Source organism: Sturnira hondurensis, unplaced genomic scaffold, assembly GCF_014824575.4.
Source record: "Sturnira hondurensis isolate 20B ecotype Veracruz unplaced genomic scaffold, ASM1482457v3 Scaffold0020579, whole genome shotgun sequence".
In the NCBI taxonomy this organism is placed as follows: Eukaryota; Metazoa; Chordata; class Mammalia; order Chiroptera; family Phyllostomidae; genus Sturnira; species Sturnira hondurensis.
In genome coordinates, this window is record NW_028093210.1 from 3,475,686 (window position 1) to 3,499,982 (window position 24,297).

Genomic DNA, 24,297 nt, shown 5'->3' on the forward strand with positions numbered 1-24,297 from the left:
CCATCCGACTCATCTTAGTCCTAAGGGCCCTTTGAGTGACTTATGACTTCATGAATGACCCGCGGCCCCCCACAGTGGAGAGCGCCAAATTGGGAGGGATCAACGCCAGGGGCAGCCAGTTAATTTGGGTGAGGAGCTTACCTATCATCTCATAGGCATGGTTCTCTAGATGTAAGACCTGCCAGGACCGCCTTGCACAATCTCCACACAAGGCCTGTCTGTCATGACATTTAAATTTGTCTGATGAACTGGTTGTTGTGGCCTGTGGCTGTTATCCATTATTGTTATGTTATGATTCTGTGAACCAGAAAATAAACATGGTATATAGTTCAGGAAGCCTCTGATTCTCAGCCACTTCCAGAACCCTGTGGGTTGATAATTCTCCCACTTGTAAATGGGGTGGTGATGAGACTCGGGTTAAGTGAATTGACCTGCATCCCACAGCCAAGAAGGTGGAACACGGTCACTGGCTTCAGATCCCATGGTCTTTCCTAAAAAAGAGTTGTAGAGTTGTAGAGATTGAAATGGATTGTTATTTAAATTGTCTTCCCCACGCCCTAAAACTGTCCTCCCAAGTGGAAGGAAATGGAAACTTACTGGTTTTGGATATTGAATTTCTGGTATGATGTTAACCAGTGTGTTTATATTTAAATTTCAGTTCTCATATTAAAAATTTTAGTTTTTCTTCTGGGAGGAGGAGGATAGGGAATACATATTAGTAAATCTGTGCTTTATTCTTTGTTTTTTTTTTCAATAAATATCACAACAAAACAACACAAGCTTACCAGAAACTCACAGTTCAATTGGGCATTTACAGGTTTACTTGGTGAAGTTGGAAAAAAGGTTTCAAGTACAGTGTGCCTAAGCCAGAACACTGGTGAGGATGTGGGAATTTGAGGGGTCTTGTAAACACACTCATGAGTGACCTCATCTAAGAGGATTTGAAGAGGAAACACTGTGATTTCCCCATTGCCTTACTTATTTGCTTTTTTCCGTTGCTTGGGCCAATAAAGTGAGATGCTGTGAGTCCTCAAGTCAGGAGTATGAGCTCTAGAAATGTCAATGCCAATGAAAAGAGGAGTTATAGAAAGTAAAGTATAATTATTGTGTTTAGCTCATCCCTCCTCAAGATGGTGGAAAAGCAAAGCTAGACAGCTGGGACCTTTGGGCTACCTTAATAGGTTTTTAGTTTTCTTTTAAAAGCTGACTTTGGATTTCAGAGTTCAGTTGGGCTCTGATCAGTATTGCACCAAAAACTGTCATATCACTCCCCTAGGAGGAAAATAAAATAATGAGAATTATATATTTTAGTGTAAAACTTTAAAATTTAGCTTGGAACACCTTGGACAGAAAAGAAATGAAAAATTATAAATTACCTCCAAGTACATTATTGGCCATAGCTGACCAAAAAGTTATCAATAGACATTTAATAGGGCAGTTTTAATAGGGCACTGGTGTGACACAAGAATTTTTAAAACATGCAACACTTGACTGTTTAGTCAGGGACACTGATCTCTTTTCTCTTAGATTGTCAAATGAAAAATGACAACAGCCAATACAACAATAACTGTCTGGTGTGAATGAATCAAAATTATACCTATTTTTGGTCAGCAAAAAATAGAATATATTTTTTGGTGTGCTGAAGAATTTTAGTAATTAGTTTATGTGTGCCATGAGATAAAAAAGGTTGAAAATTGCTGATTTAATGCAGTCTATTTTTCTGATAGTGGTCATTGGGAGAATTAACAGATCTGGATTACATCTTTTGTGTTCAACACAGTGAATATTACCTGCTTTTAGTTTATTATATCTGTTAGGTTTGTTTATGCAAAAACATTGGCTAAAATCTCTTTCTCGTTGCAGTCTGAACAATTTCTCAGAATGTTTTTGCATTGCTGAAAAACTGCCATTATTGAAACAGTTAATATAACTGCTAATACCAAGGTTGATTGGTGTCTCTCTCTTTTTCTCTCTCTCAGTATATATATTGGAAAATAACTCATTCTCATGACCACTCAGGTGCTCTGTAATATTCACTGTGTGGGTTTCTTTCCCACATCAATTCCGTTTATTAGATGTTGTCTCCCATATATTACACATTTTAAAGCCAACTAATGAAGACAGCTGAATCTCAGAAATTTTCTTTTTAAATTTTTAATAAATTTGACATAGTATTGAAATATAGTAGCCCATGACAGTCTGGTTTAGTACATTACATACATTAAAGAATATGCATTTACATTTATTTATATATTTTGCAAGAAATCCTTTTTGAATGACCAATGTCTTTCCATTTAAGAATAACAATGGTTGCCCTGGCTGGGCAGATTGGTTGGAGCATCAGCTCCATATGCCAAGGTTGCATGTTCGATCCCCATCCCCAGTCAGGGCAGGTACTTCAACCAGTGAATGCATACGTAAGTGGAGCAAATTGATATTTCTCTCTGTCTCTCTCTCCATTCCCCTCCTTCTGTGCTTCCCTCCCTTCTCTTCTCTCTAAAAACTAATTTAAAAAATAAAGAACAATGGTTAAAGGAATTAACTATAGATAATTTAAAGTTGTATAGATATTGTAGAGGGAAGCCATTTTCCAAGAGTCCATCAGAGGATTGCATCTAAATTGCAATCATGGTCAACTGAAATGGAGCCAGGAACTCTCTGGGTTGTCATATCAACCACATCTATATTCAAGACTTTACCTTATTCTAAGCTTTTAACTAGACATTTCAAAACACCAATTAAACTTATGAGGCTCTTAGCAGTGAATAGGTTTTAATGTTTGGTGTAATTTTAGCAACAATGCATTTTTCTATATGATGTATAGGGTGAGGTAAAAGTAGGTTTATAGTCATGAGTACATGAAACACAGTTTATTCTTGTATTATTTATTGTATCATTTTTCCATATGAACAGCTGTAAACCTACTTTTGCCCCACCTTGTATATCTTTTAAGCAAGTATTTTAATAGTAATCCAAGGACTGTTTAGTCTTGTTTATGCAGTAAGAATTGTATTCTTACTGTTAAATGATGTGGTGCTGAGGAGTGTTCATTTTTCAAGTATATGCTTGAGTATCTGAACCTGTATAAAGTCTATAGATACACTGCCTTTTTGTTTGTATTTCAAAAAGATTGAATCAGTTAATTTAATCAACTTATAATCATTTTAACTAATCAATTTGTAAACATTTTAATTCAAACAGCTATTCAACACTGGGTGATTTTGTTTCATATGTATGTATAGGTGGGGGGCTCTGCCTGCAGGCCCCCCTAAACCCCCATCCCCCCACCCCCCCATCTGCCATGGATGAGAATAAGTCTACCAAGATATGATCTGCTTGGGGAGGAAAGGTGTCTGTTCTCTCAAAGGAAAAGGACCAAGAGCCATTTCCTCAGTGGGCTTTTATTGGGTTCAGTTTGCACAGGAATACAGGTAAAGCTCATCAATCATTGTTAGGCAGTAAGGATAAAACAATAGATAACATACAAAGAACTCTGAGGGCCTATTCTGAGTCAGGGTCTGTTAGCTAAAGGGCTATAAAACTTTCGGAAACAAACTCATTCCATGCTCGGGCCCTTATCAGAAAATTGAGGGCATTCTTAGCAAAGCAGGTTTCACAGGATTTCATATATTCATTCCTAGTGCTGATCGCCTCAGGGAACCTGAATTTTCCAACACTAGGCCCGAACCCACCTCCAGCATTGTTCCAGGCCTAAGTCAGGCAGGGGAAGTAAGGCAGCTAAGAGATTAGGAGACTTCTCACAGACAGAATGACAACTCATTCTGTGTTAAAGCCGAGGGGTGAGGGTCCATCACCCCCTTTTTCTATAGCCCCCAAATCCTTCCCTGAGGGCCCCTTCATGATTGTGCCTGTCTTAGGTCATCCCTCCTTTGAGGAATCTTACCTGTCATTGGCTAACTGGTCATCCACTTGGGGCCAAGCATAGTGAAGTAAAGGGGGCAGAGGTGGTGCCCCTGCCAAGGAGATAAGCTTTGTCTCCCTGGTGGCTTAGGGTCCCAAGGTCTGTCACTCATCCTTAGCCATGGCAGATTACAGCTTCTGAAACCAGGCAGGGTGGCTCCCAACATGTATATATATCCAAATACATACATATTCATTTATATTAGAATGAAAAGTAAATGGTTTTTTTCTCCCCAAAAAGGAAGTTTTGGTAGTATATAGTTGATCATGAGAAAACATTTAAACCTTCTGAGCTGCAGTTTCTGTATCTGAAAAATGAGGTTAGTACTTGATGAGTCTTAAAATCTTTGGTGCCTTAAATGCTGCTTATTGATCTAAAATGGGTTTCCAAATCTTTTTATTTTAGTAAATTTGGGCCCATGAATCTGTTTTTAATTTTCTCTGTGGTTCTTGTTTGGGCCCCATTGTCTAAAGTAAAGGCTGTGAAGATGAAGGAATGGACTGGCAAGAGGGTAGAGAAGTAAGTGAGTGGGATGCATGAGGAAGGGGACAGCAGAAGAGGAAAGACATGGGCGATTGTTGCGTGGTAATAGTTGCTGTCAGCTGGTATGCAAGAGGCCAAGCTAGTGGATATTTTCTTCCTTCTGCTTAGGGGGAAAAATCATTTTTGTCACATGAATAGATTTGTTTCCTTCCCAAGAGTGTCATAGACTTAATTATTGTTATAATTCTCAATAGCTTTAAAAAGGTGTTAGGAAGAGTGGCCTAACAGAGATGGGTGTCTTGCACTTCACCTGCCTTTTTTTGAAATACTCCTAGCTTCCTGCCTTTCTCCTGATGAGCTCTCTCTCAGTCTCAGAAAACTCAACTTTTATTGTCTAATATTCAATCCCACAATTATTTGAGGGCTGTGGGAAGGTGCTAGTATGATTAAACAATCTGCAGTCATGCTTTCCTCTAACCTAGTTAGCTGTCCTGTCTCATTAGTCATTGTAGTGATCGTATTTTTTATGTGAAGCACTGAGACCCGGAGTTTGAGCACATAGGTGTACTGAAGGAATTGGTTACTGGGATGAGATATTTGAACCAGAACTGTCCTGGTAAATCTAGAACATAAGGCTGTGTCTTTAGCACTGTTGTCGGTATTGCACAATTAGTATTTCTACTGTGGTATACCTTGTGTTCTCCCCCACCCCCACCCCCCGCCCCCACCTTTGAAAGCTACTCAAAGCTACAAGGTCTTAGGCTTCTTTGTAGTCACAGAGCACATGATCAATATAAATGTTTGTTGACAATAATGTGTCACATGCCCAAATGTAGCCTGCCCTTCCCTAGATACTGGATCTGCTATTCCCTCTGGCAAGACCAGTACTGCTGCAGAGGAACTGTTACCACTTAGAACTATTTCAAGGACAGGCAGGTGGAGGCAAGGAATCAGTAAACAAAATCGAGTGTGGACTGGGAGAGGGCTCTAAGTAGTATCTAAAGGCAGATGAGAAAAGCAGATGTAGTGAGATAGTGTTAAACCTCCACTCCTTTGGGGTTTTTTTCCCTATAGGAAGGTAAGGGAGAGTCAGGCCTTCTTTTTTGCTTAGTAATTAGAAAATAACTTAAAACACACCATTTCTCTACCACTCACTTGGCTTTCTGTCAACTTCAGCAAAATTTCCAGTGTTTAATGTCATGTTTGTCCTGCTTTGTAAGACTTTTTGTGTTTGCAAGTCAAAAGTGGAGTGACTAGCTACTGCATGTTATGGTTTTTTTTGCCCTTTGTAATTTGGCTTTTCCAGAGCGTGTGCCCAGATTTTAAAGAAGTTAATTTTTAAGTGCAAATGCCTAAAGGCTGAGGGACAAAGATGCAGTGATATCTGCCCCTTTGGCAAGCATGTACCTCTGTGGTGTGCAGCGTGTTGGCACCGGGGGTGTGTGAAAAAACAACGAACCCAGCACAGTCCTTGTTCACTAGGAGTTGGCAGTCACCTTGGGGACATGAAACAGTAAAATCACTTTGGAAAGTTTATGATTGTTGTTTTGATGCTCAGTATTCTGGGAGGCCAGGAAGGTGAAAAGCTGAGAAACGGAAAAGACAGAACTTGAACTGAACCTGCTGCAGTTAGGTGAAAGGCTAGGAAGAGAAAGAAGAAAGGAGGCCGAAGAAATGGGATACCTCTTTTTAGAAGCCACTCAGGGGTCTCACTGAAAACATATTACCTGGAAAGAGAATGTCTCTCATAAAGGGACTTTTTTAAAACTAGGATTTTTAACCTTAATTATGGGTCCATGGGTGAATTGTAGGGACCTATGGTTGCTCTGGAATGGCATAGGCAGCATTTTTAAACATGTGATTGTCCTGGGGTGAGAGTCTAAAGCCTTCATTTGATTCTCAAAGGAATCTGCAACCAAAAAAGATGAATAATTATTCTATTCTGGCAGATACCCTTCCTACCCATCTCCAGAAATACACTTCTCTGAATTTGTGTTTTCAGATGAGGAGGTATTTGGGTGGAAGATAAGGACAGAAACGCTAGGATTCTTTTGTGAACAGTCTTTCACTGAAAACCAACTGTCACGGGACATGCACGAGTCCTTGTGCAGAGGACAGCATGTTCCCACACACACGTGATGTTCCAATCTGGTTCCCAGGAACAGGGCAACTAAACACCCTCACTGACTAGTGTGGGTGAGGCTCTGGGTATGTACTCAGAGACCTTACTGTCAGTTGTGGCTGATACAGAGTTAGAGCGAAGTAGGAGTATTGTGGATGGGGTGAGTTGAAGACACAGAAACCAGAGGCTTTTTGCCAAGTCAGGATATGTCTCAAGAAGCTGCTGAAATAATGGAAATAAGGCATGAAAGAGTATATGGAGCCCTGGTTTGGCAACCAGAAAACCCTGGGCAGTTCTGGGAACAGTGGCTTATTCCAGGACCAGCTTCCCTCTGTTGTTTAGACATAGATGCCTAAGAGACTGTCCTAGAGCTATGGTCACCTAGAGCTATGCAGCAGGGAATAGAAGCTGTCTGTTTCAAAGCCAGTGTCTTAGCTTCTTCCCCCTAGACCACAGCCATTGAATGAAGCTGAGCTCAGAGTTCCAAGGGTGCTACAGGAGCTGACCTCCTGAGTCCCCAGCCCTCCCCTACTAGTTTAACTGTGGACACTCCACTCACTGCACTTGCCTTCTGTGTTGGCCTTCTGTGTAGGGTTTGGTTGAACATACCTCTCAGAGCCCTGGAGCACATGATTCTCTGCCTTTCTTGGCCTATAAGCTGTTCAGCTGTTTCCCTTCCCATCTGGTTTATCTTCTTTTTTCCTAAAGTTACTCATTCATTCCTGCCTAATTATGACCATAGTTAACAGTGGATGTTTTGCACTATTTGAATTTCTTCTCAATAGTGATGAATAGAGACAATGATGTTGGTCACTTCTGTGGACCTCTTGGGAATTATAAGCACCTGCTTCATGTATCTTTAATTCATGCAGTTTGTGGGGGCTGCCTCAAGGAATGGCTGTTACTTCATTTTACAGTGTTAAACTGCTGGGTTTTTTTCTTTTCAGTAAATTGTGATCACTGTAGGAATCAGTAAGCAAAATGGAGTGTGAGTTGGGAGAGGGCTCTAAGTAGTATTTGAAGGCACATGAGAATCTACCTCCAAATCACAATCTCCATCCATTGTGATTAATGATAATTTAATGCCTTGGTGTATTTCCCCCAAAATGTGCTTAGAGACAGGATGTGGGCTTTTTAGGAGATTGTACAGCTATGCCTTCTTCAGGTAGACCCCTTCCCTAGGGTAGTAACAAACAAGAGGGAACACTGCTGTTAATCCCTTCTATAAAGCCAACAGGGGGAAAAGGTTTCTCAGAGGCAGACATCAGGAAGTATCAGGTGACCTGTGCATCTACGGGGTGAAGGAGTGCAGTCAAGCATTTGTTAGTTTGATGTTAAATTTTGTCTATCCATTTCTTCCAAAATAGGGGAGGGCAAGGAAGTAAGAATGTTCTGCTCCTAATCAGGCTTTCAAAGTCCTTAAAATAAAATCTAAATTGTGTGTTACCTGTGGGATGTAAGGAAGCCAGTTTAAAAACCAATGCAATGCAAGATGGCAGTATAGGTAAATGTAGCTTGCCTCCACACACAGCCACCTCAAAATGACAGCTAAACTACAGTAACAGCCATCATTCAGAACCATCAGAAATTGAGCTGAATGGAAGTTCTACGACTACAGAATTAAAGAAGAAACTATATCATAACTGGTAGGAGGGGCAGAGACATGGAACATGCTGGTCCTACACCCACGTGTGGCAGATAAAAATAAGGAAGGATATCTTGGGAGTAAGGGGTCCCAACTCCACACCAGGCCTCACAGCCCAGGATTCCAGTGTCAGAAAGATAAGTTTCCATAACTTCTGGCTTTAAAAACCAACAGGAATTGAGGCTGTGGAAGACAATTGCCAAAGTCTCAGGCAGTTTCTCCTAAAGGGCTCACACACAGACTTACTTGGATTCAGTCCCTCTGAGCTCCAGCACAGGAATAGCACTTGAAAGGCATTGAAGAAATACAGGGAGGAACTGAACTGTGCGGCATCAGAGCAGCTTTTTCCCAGACAGAAGTGCTGGCAGAGGACATTGTTCCTTTTCTGAGCCTTCCCTACACAGAGCCATAAAGCCAGCAGGTGGGTGCCATATCAGAGACTCCATCACCCCGGCTCACAATATTTGCCCCACCCTGGTGATTCCCTGAGGCTTCACTCCGCCCAACTTTCTGCCCAACCCAGGTTATTTCCAGTTGCTTTTTTATACAAATGGCTTGTCTTGGCTCATGGTTCAGATTTACGATTCAGATTTTCCTAAATTCTCTCAAACAAACAGCATCTGGCCTCAGTGTGCCTCATGCCTATAGCTAAGTAGCCCTAGGCCCAGCACAAGTGGCAAAGCAGCTGTCCTTGGTTTATAGCTTAGACTTGCTTGGGCACCTCTAAGCCCAGCACAAGTAGCAGCCAACTGCAGATTGCTTTGTAGCTTATTTGGGTGGCCCTGTACAGAATACAGGTGTTGGTTGACCTTGGCCTGTACTTCCTGGTAGGCCCCAGAGCCTTTGCACCCAGTGGACCTCTACAGACTACATTAGAGCACTGCCACCCAACCACCTCCACAACTGACACACTCCAAGGGTGGACTCAGCAGGCACCAGTGCCTTGCCGAAGTAAGTCCTGCTCTGTAGAGTGGGCCCTTGCAGAGTTGATTCTCAGCTGGGGGTCTGGTGGGCATAGGGGGCATCCAGAGTGAGAAGGAGACTATGAGATGCCTGAATGACCACCTGGCCTCCTACCTGGAGAGGGTGAGAAGCCTGGAGGCTGATAATCAGAGACTGGAGATCAAAATAGAGGAACACTTAGAGAAGAAGGGACCCCAGGTCAGGGACTGGGGGGCACTATTTCAAGACCTGAGGGCTCAGATCTTTGCAAATTCTGCGGACAATGCCTGCATCATTCTGCAGATTGATAATGTCCATCTTGCTGCTGGTGACTTCAGAGTCAAGTATGAGACAGAGCTGGCCATGTGCCAGTCTGTGGAGAATGACGTCAATGGGCTCTGAAATGTCATTCATGACGCCAGTATTACTCGGTTGCAGCTGGAGGCAGAGATCAAGCTCCTCCTCCTCAAGGAGGAGCTGCTCTTCATGAAGAAGAACTATGGGGAGGAAGTAAATAGTCTACAAAACCAGATTGCCAGTTATGGGTTGACTGTGGAGCTGGATGCCCCCAAATCTCAGGACCTCAGCAAGATCATGGCAGACATCTGGGCCCAGTATGATGAGCTGGCTCGGAAGAACTGAGAGGAGCTAAGTACTGGTCCCATCAGACTGAAGAGAGCACCACAGTGGTCACTTGCAGACTGCTGACATAGGCACTTGCTGAGACGACACTCATGGAGCTGAGACATACAGTCCAGTCGTTGGAGATCGACCTGGGCTCAATGAGGAATCTGAAAGTCAGTTTGGAGAACAGCCTGAGGGAGGTGGAGATGCATTACGCCATGCAGATGGAACAACTCAGTGGGATCCTGCTGCACCTAGAGTCAGAGCTGGCCCAGACCTGGGCAGAGGGGCAGCTCCAGGCCCAGTAATATGAGTCCCTGCCGAACATCAAGGTCAGGCTGGAGGTTGAGATGGCCACCTACCGCCGCAGCCTACTAGAAGAAGGGAAGGGCTTCAGTCTTCTTGATGCCCTGGGCAAGAGCCACTCCTTACAAACCATCCAAAAGACTGTGACTCGCAGGACTGTGTAGAGCAGAGTGGGGTCTGAGGTCAACACACCAAGTTTTGAGGTGTTAAAGGCAGCAAAAGTGGGGCATCTCTTGGTAGGGCAGAAGGCATTGAAAGATTTAAAAAAAAAAAAAAGGACTGTCGGCTGATTTCTCAAAGGAGACCTTACAGTCAAGAAGGGGCTGGAAAGAAGTACTCCAACTCATGAAAGGCAAAGACCTACAACCAAGATTGCTCTATCTAGCAAAGCTTTTTTAAAAAAAATATTTAATTTATTTTTAGAGAGAGGGGACGGGAAGGAGATAGAGAGGGAGAGAAACATCAATGTATGGTTGCCTCTCATGTGTCCCCCACTGGGGACCTGGCCTGCAACCCAGGCATGTGCCCTGACTGGGAATCGCACCAGCGACCCTTTGCTTCACAGGCCTGAGCTCAACCCACTGAGCTACACCAGCCAGGGCGCAAAGCTTTCATTTAGAATGGAAGGGCAGATAAAGTGCTTCTCAGATAAGGTCAAATTCAAGGAGTTCATCATCACCAAGCCTTTATTATATAAAATGTTAAAGGGACTTATCTAAGAAAAAGGAGATAAAAAATGTGAACAGTGAAAGGACAGCAAACTCACAGTTATTAACACCCACACCTAAAACAACAGCAAACTTAGAGGACAGCTAGATCAGGAGTGGAACCATAGAAATGAAGATTACATGGAAGGTTAGCAACAGGGGAGTAGGAGGAGGAGAAGGGGGGGAGGTACAGAGAATAAGTAGCATAGATGGTAGGTAGAAAAGAAACAGGGGGTGGGCAAGTATAGTATAAGAAATGTAGAAGCTAAAGAACTTGTGACAAGGACATGAATTAAAGGGGGGATTGTGGGGGGAGGGGTGTGCAGGGGGGAGGGGAATGAAGAGGGGGAAATGGGACAACTGTTATGGCATAATCGATAAAATTTAAAAAAAGAAGTGCAAATTGGTTGTTACGGAAAAGTCATGGGGATGAAAATACAGCATTGGGAATAGAGTAGCCAAAGAACATGTGCAGAGCCCATGGACATAGACATGGANGTATAAGAAATGTAGAAGCTAAAGAACTTGTGACAAGGACATGAATTAAAGGGGGGATTGTGGGGGGAGGGGTGTGCAGGGGGGAGGGGAATGAAGAGGGGGAAATGGGACAACTGTTATGGCATAATCGATAAAATTAAAAAAAAGAAGTGCAAATTGGTTGTTACGGAAAAGTCATGGGGATCAAAATACAGCATTGGGAATAGAGTAGCCAAAGAACATGTGCAGAGCCCATGGACATAGACATGGACAACAACGTGGGGACTGCCTGAGGTAGAAGGTAGATGTGGCTGGCAAAGGAGGGAAAATGGGGACAACTGTAATAGTGTAAATAATAAATACAATTTAAATTAAAAAATTAATGCAGTGTAATATTTGTGAGTTACCGATCACAAAGCGGCACATGCTTGGCCCCCTCCAAGGCCAATCTCATCTCTCAACCCTTATCAGCAGCAATTTTTTAGTAAAAATACTGTTCAAAAATGCTTACTCACTAGCCAGCCATTTTTCTTATTTCTGAGATTCACTTTTAACTATCTCCTTTGTTATCTGCTCTTTGAGGATACCTTTTGAGAATACCTTGCATTCTGGAAATCATTCAGTCACTTAGCAAACTCCAATTAGCTGAGTACTCTGTGTTTGTTGTGCAGTAGGAGACACAGATAAGTCAGCTGTAATCTGGGAAACAAACATTTTAATAGGACACAAGTGCTGTAAGAGATAATAAAAGTCTTCCTTAGATTGTACTCTAATTGGCCTCTCGGGGCTAAGAAGCTAAGCCACATAGTTGCTATTAGCATTTGCCTATAAAAACTATTGATTTGCGTGGATTCCTATAGTTCTCAAGGTTCCCCAAAATGTCTTGAGGTTCTTTTTTTTCCATCTCCTAGGAAAGCAGCCTTTATTACTTACCTGGAAAGACTCTTACCTGGAAAGAACCATGTAAGGTACCAGGCTGTTTTTCCAAAGGGTTTTTCTTAGACTGCAAAGTCAATCCTAATTTCCCTAGAGCCTTCTGGGGACATTCGTAGTTTATGCATATGTCTTTTAAATATGGCATTCCAGTTCCAGTCAGAGCCTCATCAAAAGTTTTCAGTTGTGTCCTGTTACCAAAGGAACATTTTTGAATTTATCATAACAAACATATTGCCATGAAAATAAGAATACTCATTAAGAGTTTGCAAAGTCTGGAGGGATCAGAGAAAAAAAATAAACACCTCAATACTGCTTATAGAGATGTAAATAAGGAAAATTCCTTCTATTTGGGAAACAAAAGATTTTAAACAGCAATATTTCAAAAAGTCATAAAATTACCAGGGGGGTGGGGGGTAGGCTGGGATGGGAGTAAAAGACAGAAAACTGTACTTGAACAACAATTAAATTTTTAAAAAGTCATCAAGTTGTAACCCTCCCTATCAGTTCATTCAGTCCTGTGTAATTCAATTTGTTGTGTTTGAATTCAGTTTTTCCATTAGTTCTTTGGACCTTGCCTGATAACTGAGGGTGACAGGGTCAGTCATAATTCCAAGAAGTTTGCAAGTCTGTCCATTAAGTTTCACATGATTTGCTCAGTGAACTGGGTGCCCTAACCACTAGAGGTTTTGGTAGGCACACCCCAAGTGGGAATTATATTTTCTAACAATTTCTTTGTTATTTTGGGGGCCTCAGCCTTGTGGCAGAGTAAAGCTTCAACTTATCCAGGAAAACATACAACAACAGGAACATAACCCATACTAAGTGGCAGCTGAAGGAAGTCCAGCTTAACTGTGTTATGGTGGATGAAGGAATGCAAAAACTGAAAAATGCCAGGGAGCCAGGAAGAACCAAGTGGCCATCTTGGGTTTTCCATAGCCCTGACTATTCATTTAATTTATAGCCATTGCTCATTCATCTTAATTTCTGATTCAGGAGTAGATTGTTGCCATGTTACAAGGACATCAGGACAGCAAAAGTGTCCAGTGAGGGGTCATTTTTGAAAACAAACAAACAAATAAACCATGAACTCATACACTAGTACCACAGTCTGATACTCAGGTTCAGTTGTTTTAACTGTGTCCCTCAATTTTGATAACAGCATCTTAGACGATGCTGTTATCAAATGGTGGAGACATCTCAGATTTCCACAATTTTACATATATTTCTGGAACATTTATAACATACAACTAAAACATAAAGAAGGTTCAACGTTATTGGTTTTTTAAATTTGACAGTGCTTCCCATGTAATTTCAACACACAAAGTAAGCCTAATTAGTTTAATATTGGATTGGTCAAAAAGTTTATTTAGTTTCTCCTATAAAATAAACAGCACAATTTTCATTTTCACCAATAACTTTATTGATTTGGATATTTTGAGTATGTCAGCTATCTCCCATGTGATATAATGTTAATTGTTCTCAATGAATGTCTCAATTTGATCGCTATCAACTTTAGTGGGTCTACCCGACCCTGGAGCATTGTCTAGTGAGCAATCTCCAGCATGGAACTTTGTGTGATCAGTTACAATACCTTCTCCATACACTGCATTTCAGTTATGTTTTTACCTTTCTTGAAATAATGAAGCACAATATGCCAGAAATGTTGCTTATGTTCTCCCATCTTTAGTATTAAAATGGCTACACAAAAAATCAATTTTGATATATTTTTAATGCATGCTAATACGACAGCTGTCACAATACAGTCTAACAAAATTGCTTCGAATGAAGTTAAAGACAACTAAGCACTGCAAGAGCCATCTTACTGAAAAGAAAAACCAAGTGAACTTTTTGGCCAACCCCACAATTCTCTTGTAAGGAGAGAAAACTAATCTTTGGAGGTGTTCCGGGGACCTTCTGGAACACCCCAAAGTTATTTCCTGGTCAAGCCTCTGTAACTTAAATTTTAGGCAGTTTGTCAAAATATGTCAAGAATTTTGGACACTTGACTAAATAGTATTATATATCACTATGAAACCATATTATATGTATACCTAAAGTGACAATGAAAAGGTATCAAGGTAAAAAAGTGCAGTTTAACAACTTGAGTTTTTAAGATTCAGTAGGTTGTTTTCTTAACTATTGTCAAGGATCTGATCACAACATAGAAAACTATTCTAATAAAACATCAACTCAAGCCCTGGCTGGTGTAGCTTAGTGGATTGAGTGCGGGCCTGCGAACCAAACAACTGCAATTCGATTCCCAGTCAGGGCACATGCCTGGGTTGCAGGCCAGTTCCTATCAGTGGACGCACGAGAGAACCATACATTGATATTTCTCTCCCTCTCTCCTTCCCTTCTCCTCTAAAGATAAATAAAATCTTTTTAAAAAATCAACTGTTTCATGGTAGAACACCTTCTATAATATCTGGAATAGAATAATATAAAGAAAACTTCTTTTAAGAGTGAAAAAGAAACAAATTCTTACTCTTCATTAGCTTACTTTTTTTAATTGTTCTATTACAGTTGTCCCAATTTTGTACTTTTGATATTTAAATTTGTTAATTAGGCCCTGGCTGGCGTGGCTCAGTGGATTGAGCGTGGGCCTGCGAACCAGACAATCGAGGTTTGATTCCCAGTCAGGGCACATGCCTGGGTTGCAGGCCGGTTCCTTGCAGGCTAACTACCAGCATGGGAGGCACAAGGGGCAACCATACATTGATGTTTCTCTCCCTCTCTCCTTCCCCTCTAAAAAATAAATAAATAAAATTTAAAAAGAAAAAAAATAAATTTGTTAATTAAATTTTCATTTTAATTCCTCTTAACCATATCAAAAAATCTTCTCAAGATCTTTCTTCACAAACCTACAGCTTCCTCATTCTTAATTTGTCTCTTCTCAACTCATTCATAAATAACCAACCTTATTTTAGGACAAAATTCGTTCTTTTAATTCCTTCAAAAAATATATTTCCATACCCTATATCTTCTGTTACTAAAAACATACAGTTATTTTCCATCTTAATTAGAAATCTTAACTCTTAGGAATCTCAATTTCTAGTGACAACTAAAGGTAAGCAATTAGTATTCTTTAGATTGATATCTGTATGGGTACATTGAATAATTTCTAAAAATGTATTTCCTCATAGCACAAATTTTTAAAAAAAATTATTTATTCCTAGAGAAAGGGGAAGGGAGGAAGAAAGAGAGGGAAAGAAACATTGATAGGAGAGAAACATTGATTGGTTGCTTCTCACATGTGCCCTAACTGGGGACTAAACTCACAACCTAGGCATGTGTCCTGAGAATCAAACTGGCAGCCTTTTACTTTGCGGAATAACACCCAACCAACTCAGTCACACTGGTCAGGGCTCCTAGCACAATTTTTAATGTGATACAAAACATGCTTATTAATGAGTCTGAATATCTTTAGTTTCTCTATAAAAGCAGAAAGTAGATAAATCTATGTTTATTATTAATGTCATTGTTTTATTTGGAAGTTGTCTAGACATTCAATGAATATCTATTATTTAATGTAGCTAGCAAATCTTTTTTAAAAAATATATTTTATTGATTATACCATTACAGTTGTTCTGTTCCCCCCCTTCATTCCCCTCCACCCACACATTCCCTCCCCCACCATTCTCCCCCCCCTTAGTTTATAACCACATGTCTCAAGTTCTTTGGATTCTATATTTCCCCTACTATTCTTGCCCTCCCCCCATCTATCTTCTACCTACTGTCTATGCTATTTTCTGTACCTTCTCCCCCCTTCCCCCTCCACTCCCCTATTGCTAACCCTCCATGTGTTCTTCATTTCTGTGGTTCCATTCCTGATCTAGCTGTCCTCTTGGTTTGCTTTTGTTTTAGGTATGGTTGTTAATAACTGTGAGTTTGCTGTCCTTTCCCTGTTCATATTTTTCATCTTCTTTCTTTTTCTTATATAAGTCCCTTTAGCATTTCATATAGTAAGGGCTTGGTGATGATGAACTCCTTGATCTTGACCTTATCTGAGAAGCACTTTATCTGTCCTTCCATCTTAAATGAAAGTTTTGCTGGATAGAGCAATCTTGGCTGTAGGTCTTTGGATTTCATGACTTGGAATACTTCTTTCCAACCAACCCCTTCTTGCCTGTAAGGTCTCTTTTGAGAAATCTGCTGACAGTCTGATGGGTACTCCTTTGTAGGTGACTGTCCCCTTATCTCTTGCTGCTTCTAGGATTCTCTCCTTCATTTTAGTCTTGGCTAATGTAATGATGATGTGCCTTGGTGTGTTCCTTCTTGGGTCCAACTTCTTTGGGACTCTCTGAGCTTCCTGGATTTCCTGGAAGTCTATTTCCTTTGCCAGACTGGGGAAGTTCTCCTTTATTATTTGTTCAAATAAGTTTTCCACTCGTGGCTGTTTCTTTCCCCCTTCTGGTACCCCTATAATCCGGATGTTGGAACGTTTAAAGATGTCCTGGAGGTTCCTAAGCCTCTCCTCATTTTTTTGAATTCTCATTTCTTCATTCCTTTCTGGTTGGATGTTTTGTTCTTCCTTCTGGTCCATTCCATTGATTTGAGTCCCAGTTTCCTTTCCATCGCTATTGGTTTCCTGTGCATTTCCTTTCATTTCAGTTAGTTTAGCCTTCATATGTTCCTCTAATTTGTGACTATAATCAACCAGTTCTGTGAGCATCCTGATAAACAGTGTCTTGAACTGTGCTTCTGAGAGGCTGGCAATCTCTCGGTCGCTTAGAATTATCGGCTCTGGGACTGCAGTCGAGTGTGCCACCACCATCAGCCCTCACCCCCTGGGGCCTGCGTGGTCTGTCTCACTGTGCGCGAATGTGCGACCGAGGTCAGTCTGCCCCACGCCCTGACTGGGTCCGGGCCACTTGCGCACCTAGGTCGGGGGATCTGTCCTGCCTGACCCTGCTCTGCTGCTGGCTGCGCCCCTCTTACTGTCCTGATTGAACGGTTAGTTGTTGTCGGACTTCCGTATAATTCAGTTTTCTGTTCTTTGGCTGTGTCTTTGTTCTCCAAACCTTTGTTGTATTCAAACTTGGTTGTGGGAGAAGGCACAGTGTTCCCACCTATGCCTCCATCTTGGTGGAAGTCTAATGTAGCTAGCAAATCTTTAAAGTTTCAGTTTACCAAAGAGATGTATAAAACTATTTAACTACAGTATAATTACAGCTAAAAGGTTAGCCTAAAGGAAACTTTTTATCCCATTTAGATTTACTTAATTTACTTGCCCCTAACAATTAAGTTTAGATTACTTATGAAAATTTTATCATACCAAGTTATTTTTCTTGCTGACAAGTTTTGTAATAGAGATAAAATGTACTTATTTAACTAATAAACCCCAGGTAGAATAAAAGATTTATTGATGCTGTTTGATTTTAAAGATATGCCTATTTAACCAAACCAAACTTTAACTGCCCCAAACCATGTGATTCTGAAAAGTGTTTGGGTTAGCCTGTTTATTGATGTAAGATTTTGCTTAGACGACTAAAGCTTTGTATGCTGTAAGAATTTTTAAAGCCATTTTAAAATTGTAGTCAGTCATAGAATGCATTCTTGCTGTTTTTGAGAGACCTGGCAAACACAAACAACAGAAAATGGAAAGCGAGTATACACAATACAGTTGAAAAGCTCAGAAGGCAAAAAGAATGGCTCTGAAATGCCTGAACTTGCCCTGGCTAGTATAGCTCAGTGGCTTGAACGTCAGCCTGTGAACTGAAAGGTCACTGATTTGATTCCCAGTCAGGGCACATGCCTGGGTTGTGGGCCAGGTCCCTGGTTGGAGTGTGCAAGAAGCAGCCAACTGATGTTTTTCTCTCTCTCTTTCCCTCTCTCTGAAAATAAATAAATAAAATCTAAAAAAAAAAAAGAAGAAGAAGAAGAATGCCTGAATTTAAGGTGGCAGATTTTCATAGAAGACAGTAGTGCTGGGATGGAACATAAGCACAACATGACTGGAGATGAAGACAGTTGGGGAAGGGAAGGAGCCTCAAACACTCTTAAAAGGAGGCAAACTACAAAAAGGAGAAGGGGCTTTCTTCCCCTTCAGGGTGGCCACAGCAAACAAGTGATGGGACAAACTCTGACTGGGAATTGAACTCAGGCTGCTACAATCAAATCATTTAAAACAAATAACATCACCAAACAAAATATCTCACACACACTCATGCATTCATACTTTAAGATTTAATTTGCCAGCTCTAGACCAAATTCAAAACCAATTTAAAGTTAAAAACAAAATTGCATGGCCCAGATTGAGACACAGATTCAACAAATAACAGATACGGTTCCAGTAGTCAGTTACCTTTGCCTGGTCAGTGGTGAGCACTGCAGGTTAATCCCTGGAATAATCAGTCCAGGTAGCTGCTCAGACAGAGCCTGAAGAGACTGCCAAAGGCCTAGGGTCCCTGAGCTGTATGTAGGTAGAAAACTGGCTTAGGGCTGATAAGTTCCTTAAACTATAGAAATCATATCCCCATGTAGAATTTAAAGGTGTTACCCATCTGGAGGGAGGTTGCCAGGGTCCAGCCTCGGCAGGGTTCAGGGTCCCTGAAGGATGGACGGTGCAGGGGACAAATGATGAGTCAGACACCCGATTGGATGCCGGAGAACAGCGAGCCTCTGTTGGTCTGACTGAACTCACAGAGTTTGATTTAGGCTTTATTTTTATAGAGATTGTTGTATAACATTAAAGGAACAGGCGCATGGCGTGATCAGTTAAGCAGAAAAAAACAATACAGAGGTAACCAGGAAAAGTACAAGAATTTCCATAGTTTCAGTGATGTTAAACAGAAGTTGTTTCGACCAGGAGAGCCATTAATCAGACAATTAGAAATAGCTCTATATACAGAGTTTGAATGTCTTATTGTTTATTAAAGGTCTTATAATTTGACATGGGGCAAAAGTTACACTAGACCAAGCAGAGGTTAGGAAATTCATTATAAGGCCTTGGTGATGTCTAACTTAGCTACCTATCTTTCTGTCTAAAATGTTTCTTTATGTACTATGGACTCTGACTCCTTGGTAATTGTTTTTACATGCTTAGTTTGTAGTAGCTAACCAGCTTCTCCTGTTTCTTTGCCTAATTCTAATTAGTATATATTCCTGGTAGAGGAGGGGCTGTTACGCCATCAACTTTTAGATATTCAGGGGCTACTTCATTAGGGGGGAACTTTGTTCTCTGGCCAAGAAATTATTTTGTACAACTTCATTGGAATTATGCAGATCATTGGACCTGAAATGCAGGTGTCTAACAATCCCACCACCTAAAACGTGAAAGGAGAGATAGACAGGAAATCCAGCCACAGTTGCCTCTGCCTTGCAGATGCATCTCAACCATCCCCACCGTGTCAAGGGATGGTTGCTGGCTGGCTCCTGACAGGAGGTGAGGTAGAATGGGGGACAAGAACAGCAATGCTGTATGAGGCAGACAAACAGGACTTCCTTATCCAAAATCAGAAATGGAAGCAGGAAGAAATGGAAAGAAGGGACCAACCGGGTCCCAGACAGACAAGAAGGGTTGAGGCAACAAGACAACCCACAGGGCCAATGGGATGGCTCCAAGAAAAGTTGAAGCACTGCTTCCGAGGTGTGAGCAGGATTTCTCACCCTTGGTGCTATTGACATTTTGGTCTGGATAATTAGTGGTGGTGGTGCTGGGTGTGTGTACTTGTGCTTGTGTTTTCTGTGCATTGTGGGATGTTGAGCAGTATCCCTGTCCTCACACTAGATGCCAGTAGCACGACCTAAACCTCCCTCCCCACTCAACTCGCCCACCCACCCAGGCATGTGACAACTAGACATATCTCAGCCTCTCAGCTTGTGTGTGGCTGGTGGATTCTCTCAGCTGGACTTAGTTTAGGTAACATTTGTTGGATGCCTGTCACAGGTTGGCTGTAGAGACCAACATACAATTCATTCATTGCCTCAACTCCTTTGCTGTCACATCAGCACATGGGCTGTGCAGAAGGGATTTATGTGCATGTGCCTGCTATTATAGACTTATCGAACCCATCTTCTAGAAACTTTTAGATGGATGTTTATTGAAATACAAAGACTTGTCTAAATTAATTGTCACATATGACACTTATACAGACACTGAGTTACTGTCAGCAGCTGTTATGGGGAGGCTGTGTCCTGAGAGTTTCATAGTGGTGAAGAAAGTAAAACACATGACTGGAGAGCCATTAATCAGACAATTAGAAATAGCTCTATATACAGAGTTTGAATGTCAGACCAAGCAGAGTCACAAAATATGATCTGTTATTTCTTCCTTTCAATCTTAGAAGGCTTCGTTGAAGAGCCAGAGTATTTAGCAAGAGAGTTTAAGGGCATTTTACTAAATAATCATTAAGCCACTTATATTTTTTCACTTTTTAAGTATAGTTTGAGGAGTGTTGCGAGTATGTAGTTTGTTACTAAAAAAGGAAAAAAAGGTGAGCCTCTTCCTCTAAGTAAGTCTAACAGCTGCCGCTGCCATGAACATAAGCTTGCGCAGGACGGGCCAGCCTTTTGTGAGTTACCAGTTCTTGCTCTGGGCTTGTTTTCTTGCTCCCTCTCCACAGGCAACCCCCCACCCCTTAGCTGCCAGAATCTAGGCAGTCATTGTGGAAAAGCCTGGGAATAATATCTCACTTTGTAGGCCTGTGGAAACATGTTAAGATTCCTTATGGGTCCAAAGTGAGAGATAGGAGCCACCTTGTTAGATTGACCAATGCCTCGGCCTTTGGAGTTGCTAATCTTATGAGAAGTTTGTGTTGAACTCTTGAGGTTGAACTCTTGAACTCAGGGATGTGTACTCCCTGCAGAGGACCAATTTGGTGTTGTTGTCAAATACTATCATCCCATATCAGCCAGTCTGCAACTTGCTTTTCTAGCTCAACATTATGTCTTAAAGGTCTTCCTTGGTCAATAAATACAGACCTACTCTGACTCAGTTTAACTGCTACTTAGTTATCCAGGGAAGGTTTCTATTATAGATTTTACTTAGTGGTTTAGAAAAGAATTTAGGCACATTTGAGTTATTTCTGGGTTTTTGCCATTATGAACTTGCAGTGAACCACCCTGACTGGCTCTTCAAGCACGCTTCTGGAACAGATGATGAAAATAATAAGAATATATTTTTGAAAAGTAACCAGGTTTTCTTTCCCTATCCTCCTCCCCACTGACGCAGTTGGACAGCTCTGGGCTCTGGGTGTAGGGGAACTGCCAAGAGGAAAACAGATGACTTGAACAAAGATGTTTCAAATATTTCACTGTTAAATACGAAGATTTCTGGTAGATTGTCTTTATCAAGGGATTTTAACCTAATGTTTCTTCTATTTCTATTTGCTTAAATTTTTTTTTTAAAAAGAAAGCTGTTGACATGCTTCCTATCTGTCAGTACTGTTTCTAAAACAGACTATGTATTTTCAGTAGGTCTGAAACAGAAAGATAGGACTGAAGAGATTTTAAACACTCAGCATTTAGAGGATACACTTTCAGATTCTTGAAACTAGATATTCTATTTCTGCGTAGTTACTATGGTAATGGGTGCTATAGAGATGTGCAAACCCAATTGTGACCTCCCCTGGTGTAGGGATGCCCCTAAGCATCTGGCTTCATTGTCTACCAAGGTCTGGCAAGTCTGGCTGCTTCTATTTAGGCACCAAGTGGTGGTGAGTGCCATCCACCCATTTGGGACTGTCTCCAGCCTTGGCCTGCCCTGCTAGTCAATGAAAGTAGGGCTCTCAGAGAAAAGTATTCTCTGGTTGTCATGTAATCTGAAAAGCCAAAGTGAGTGTTTTGGGGGACATGGCAGCAGCAGCTTCTGAATCTTCGAATGGGAAGCAAGCATTTGCTTCTCAGAAATCATAGGATTGAGCTCACGTTCATACTAAAAAAAAAATGCACTCAGTGGTTTAGAAAACCCATCCACTGCACATGTAAATGCAATGTTGTGTAACCTTGTTTTGCATGTTGCTAGTAGTCTGTGGTGACATCATACTCATCTCACATGTTAGCTGGGGACATGAGAGGCATCACTTTGCATCCAGAAGGACTCAGGTTTGCTCCCAATTTGACTGTTAGCTCTTTGAATGACTTTGTCCATATTACTCAATTCTCTTGATCTTAATTTCATTTTTCGAAAAGGTTTTATTTATTTTATTTAGAGAGGGGAAGAGAGAGAGAAAGAGAGGGAGAGAAATATCAGTGTGTGGTTGCTTCTCATGAACCCCCTACTGGGGACTGGCCCACAATCCAGGCATGTGCCCTAGACTGGGAATCGAACCTGCGGCACTCACTGAGCAACACCAACCAGGGCTTGATCTTAATTTCTTTGTAGTCAGTGGGTCCCTGCTCAAAAGTGGCTTAGCCTGGTGTGTCCAGATCTGTTAGACTTTAGTCTGGTTCTCTTTCTCTGCACCACCCTCTTCTGGGTGAACTTGAGGGCCTTGCACCTCTTCAGGGATGCTCTTAAGGCTCCATCAAGCCTGTTTGTAGAGAGGAAAGTACCTGGCAGTAGGTAACACTTCTAGGTTTTCCAAAATGGAAATTTAGCAGAAAGGTCTTAATCTACTTAATCCACCTGCTCTCTCCCTCCACCTCCAAATGCTATTCGTACTCATCTTTTGTGAAAGAAGCTGAAACCGTAGATGACAGTTGTTGCACCGAAGTGAAAGGAAATATGACGGACTCAACTTAGATCACAGGACACATGCTTTTAAGGTTGTTTCAAAGTGGGGATAATCTTTGCTTGTTGGTACCTCAGGGTGACCCACAGTTTTTTCAGTATTTCCTCTGTTACAACCACCCTTGTGGGATGTGTGGTGTCTAGGCTTTGTTCTTATAAAATCTTGGCCTGACCATTTTAGAGTTCAGTTGAGGCTACAGCCCAGATGCTTCTCATGCTTCTAAAGTGTCTTTATCTTCTCAGCCCTGAGGCCTAGTCCTCTTATATAAGGTGGGGTGGCACTCAGTAGAGGAAAGGTCTTATATTTATTTCATTCATAGCAGGAAGTGCTCTTTATCAGGACTGGTTTTTAGCACCGGCAACAGCACTCCTGGCCCCTTCTGAGCTCTTCTCTGTGTTTCAGGTTCTCTCCTGGTGTCTGCTTTGAATGTTACATTTGAGCATGCTAAAGGTGAGCAGTGAGCACACCACGTTCCCAATAAGAAAAGCCTGCCAGAGAAGTGTTGGACTTCCTGCGCAGTGTCAGTTTTAGAGGTTACTAAGAGGCTAGTGCCCTTAATGCTCTTAGACTAGTTAGCAGTTGTTTTGCAATTGTGTGTTTAGTAAATCTGATGCAAGAGCTTTGTGTCTCTAAAATCCCTGCATTTCCAGGACTCGTGTCTGAACTTGCTCTTTATCAAGAGATTAATAGTCATTCGTTCAGTGAACTGTGGAACTGTTCACCCTGTGATTAAAATGAAAAGGGTGAAGCTTATCTATAAAATTTCTGGAGGATTGGCAGCACCAGAATTTAGAGATCCCCAGGCCATTTTATAAAGTGAGGAGCTGTTGACCTAGATGTTGAGTTTTGAGATGCCTCCCTCATCAAGTGCCTTGTTGGGTTAGAGCTGAGTCACCCTATCCACTGCTCCCAATATCTGGCTTAGCCAGCATTGATCTGCAGCATAGCATCTGCAGTGTGGGTTTTCTAGCTGCCATGGTCACATGTCTCATCTTGGAAAAAACAGGTGTTCCTGTTTCCTAATGCCACAGGCTGAGTCAGGAGTCCTCAGTTGTGACCTACTCAGAATTATCAGTGTAGTCATTGGATTTTTCATTCTTCCTCGGTGTTTCATAATCACCTAGCTAACAGCTTTCTTTTTTTCTTTTTCAAAAATCCTCACCCGAGGATGTTTTTTGATTTGAGAGAGGCAGGGGGAGAGAGAGAGATTGAGATTGGTTGCCTCCTGTATGTGCCCTGACCAGGAGTGAGGAGTAGAATTGGCAACCTAGGTATGTGCCTCGACTGGGAATAGAACCCACAACCTTGTGGGTACTGGATGACACTCCAACCAACTGAGCCATCCAGCCAGGGCACAACTGTCTAAGTAAGAGATTATCAGCAGTTGAGGCAGCATTACATGAGATACTTAGTATACACATTAGCTCATTTAACACTTCACAGCACTCTTGAGAAAGTGA

At 41.5% G+C, this 24,297-nt stretch overlaps 1 protein-coding gene and 1 pseudogene across 2 annotated transcripts in view; both read left to right on the forward strand.

Annotated features, from left to right (window-relative positions):
* HMOX2 (heme oxygenase 2) overlaps window positions 1-24,297 on the forward strand; it is a 44,591-nt gene that overhangs the window by 587 nt on the left and 19,707 nt on the right. The window contains exon 1 of one of the 2 annotated variants that reach the window (XM_037029946.1): window positions 17,223-17,258. The exons of the other annotated variant lie outside the window; for it this stretch is intronic. The gene's annotated coding sequence lies outside the window, so the exon portion shown is untranslated. Of the gene's footprint in view, window positions 1-17,222; window positions 17,259-24,297 lie in introns of those variants that run through there. 2 annotated transcript variants of the gene reach the window in all.
* Window positions 51-23,263, forward strand: LOC118975800 (keratin, type I cytoskeletal 18-like; annotated as a pseudogene).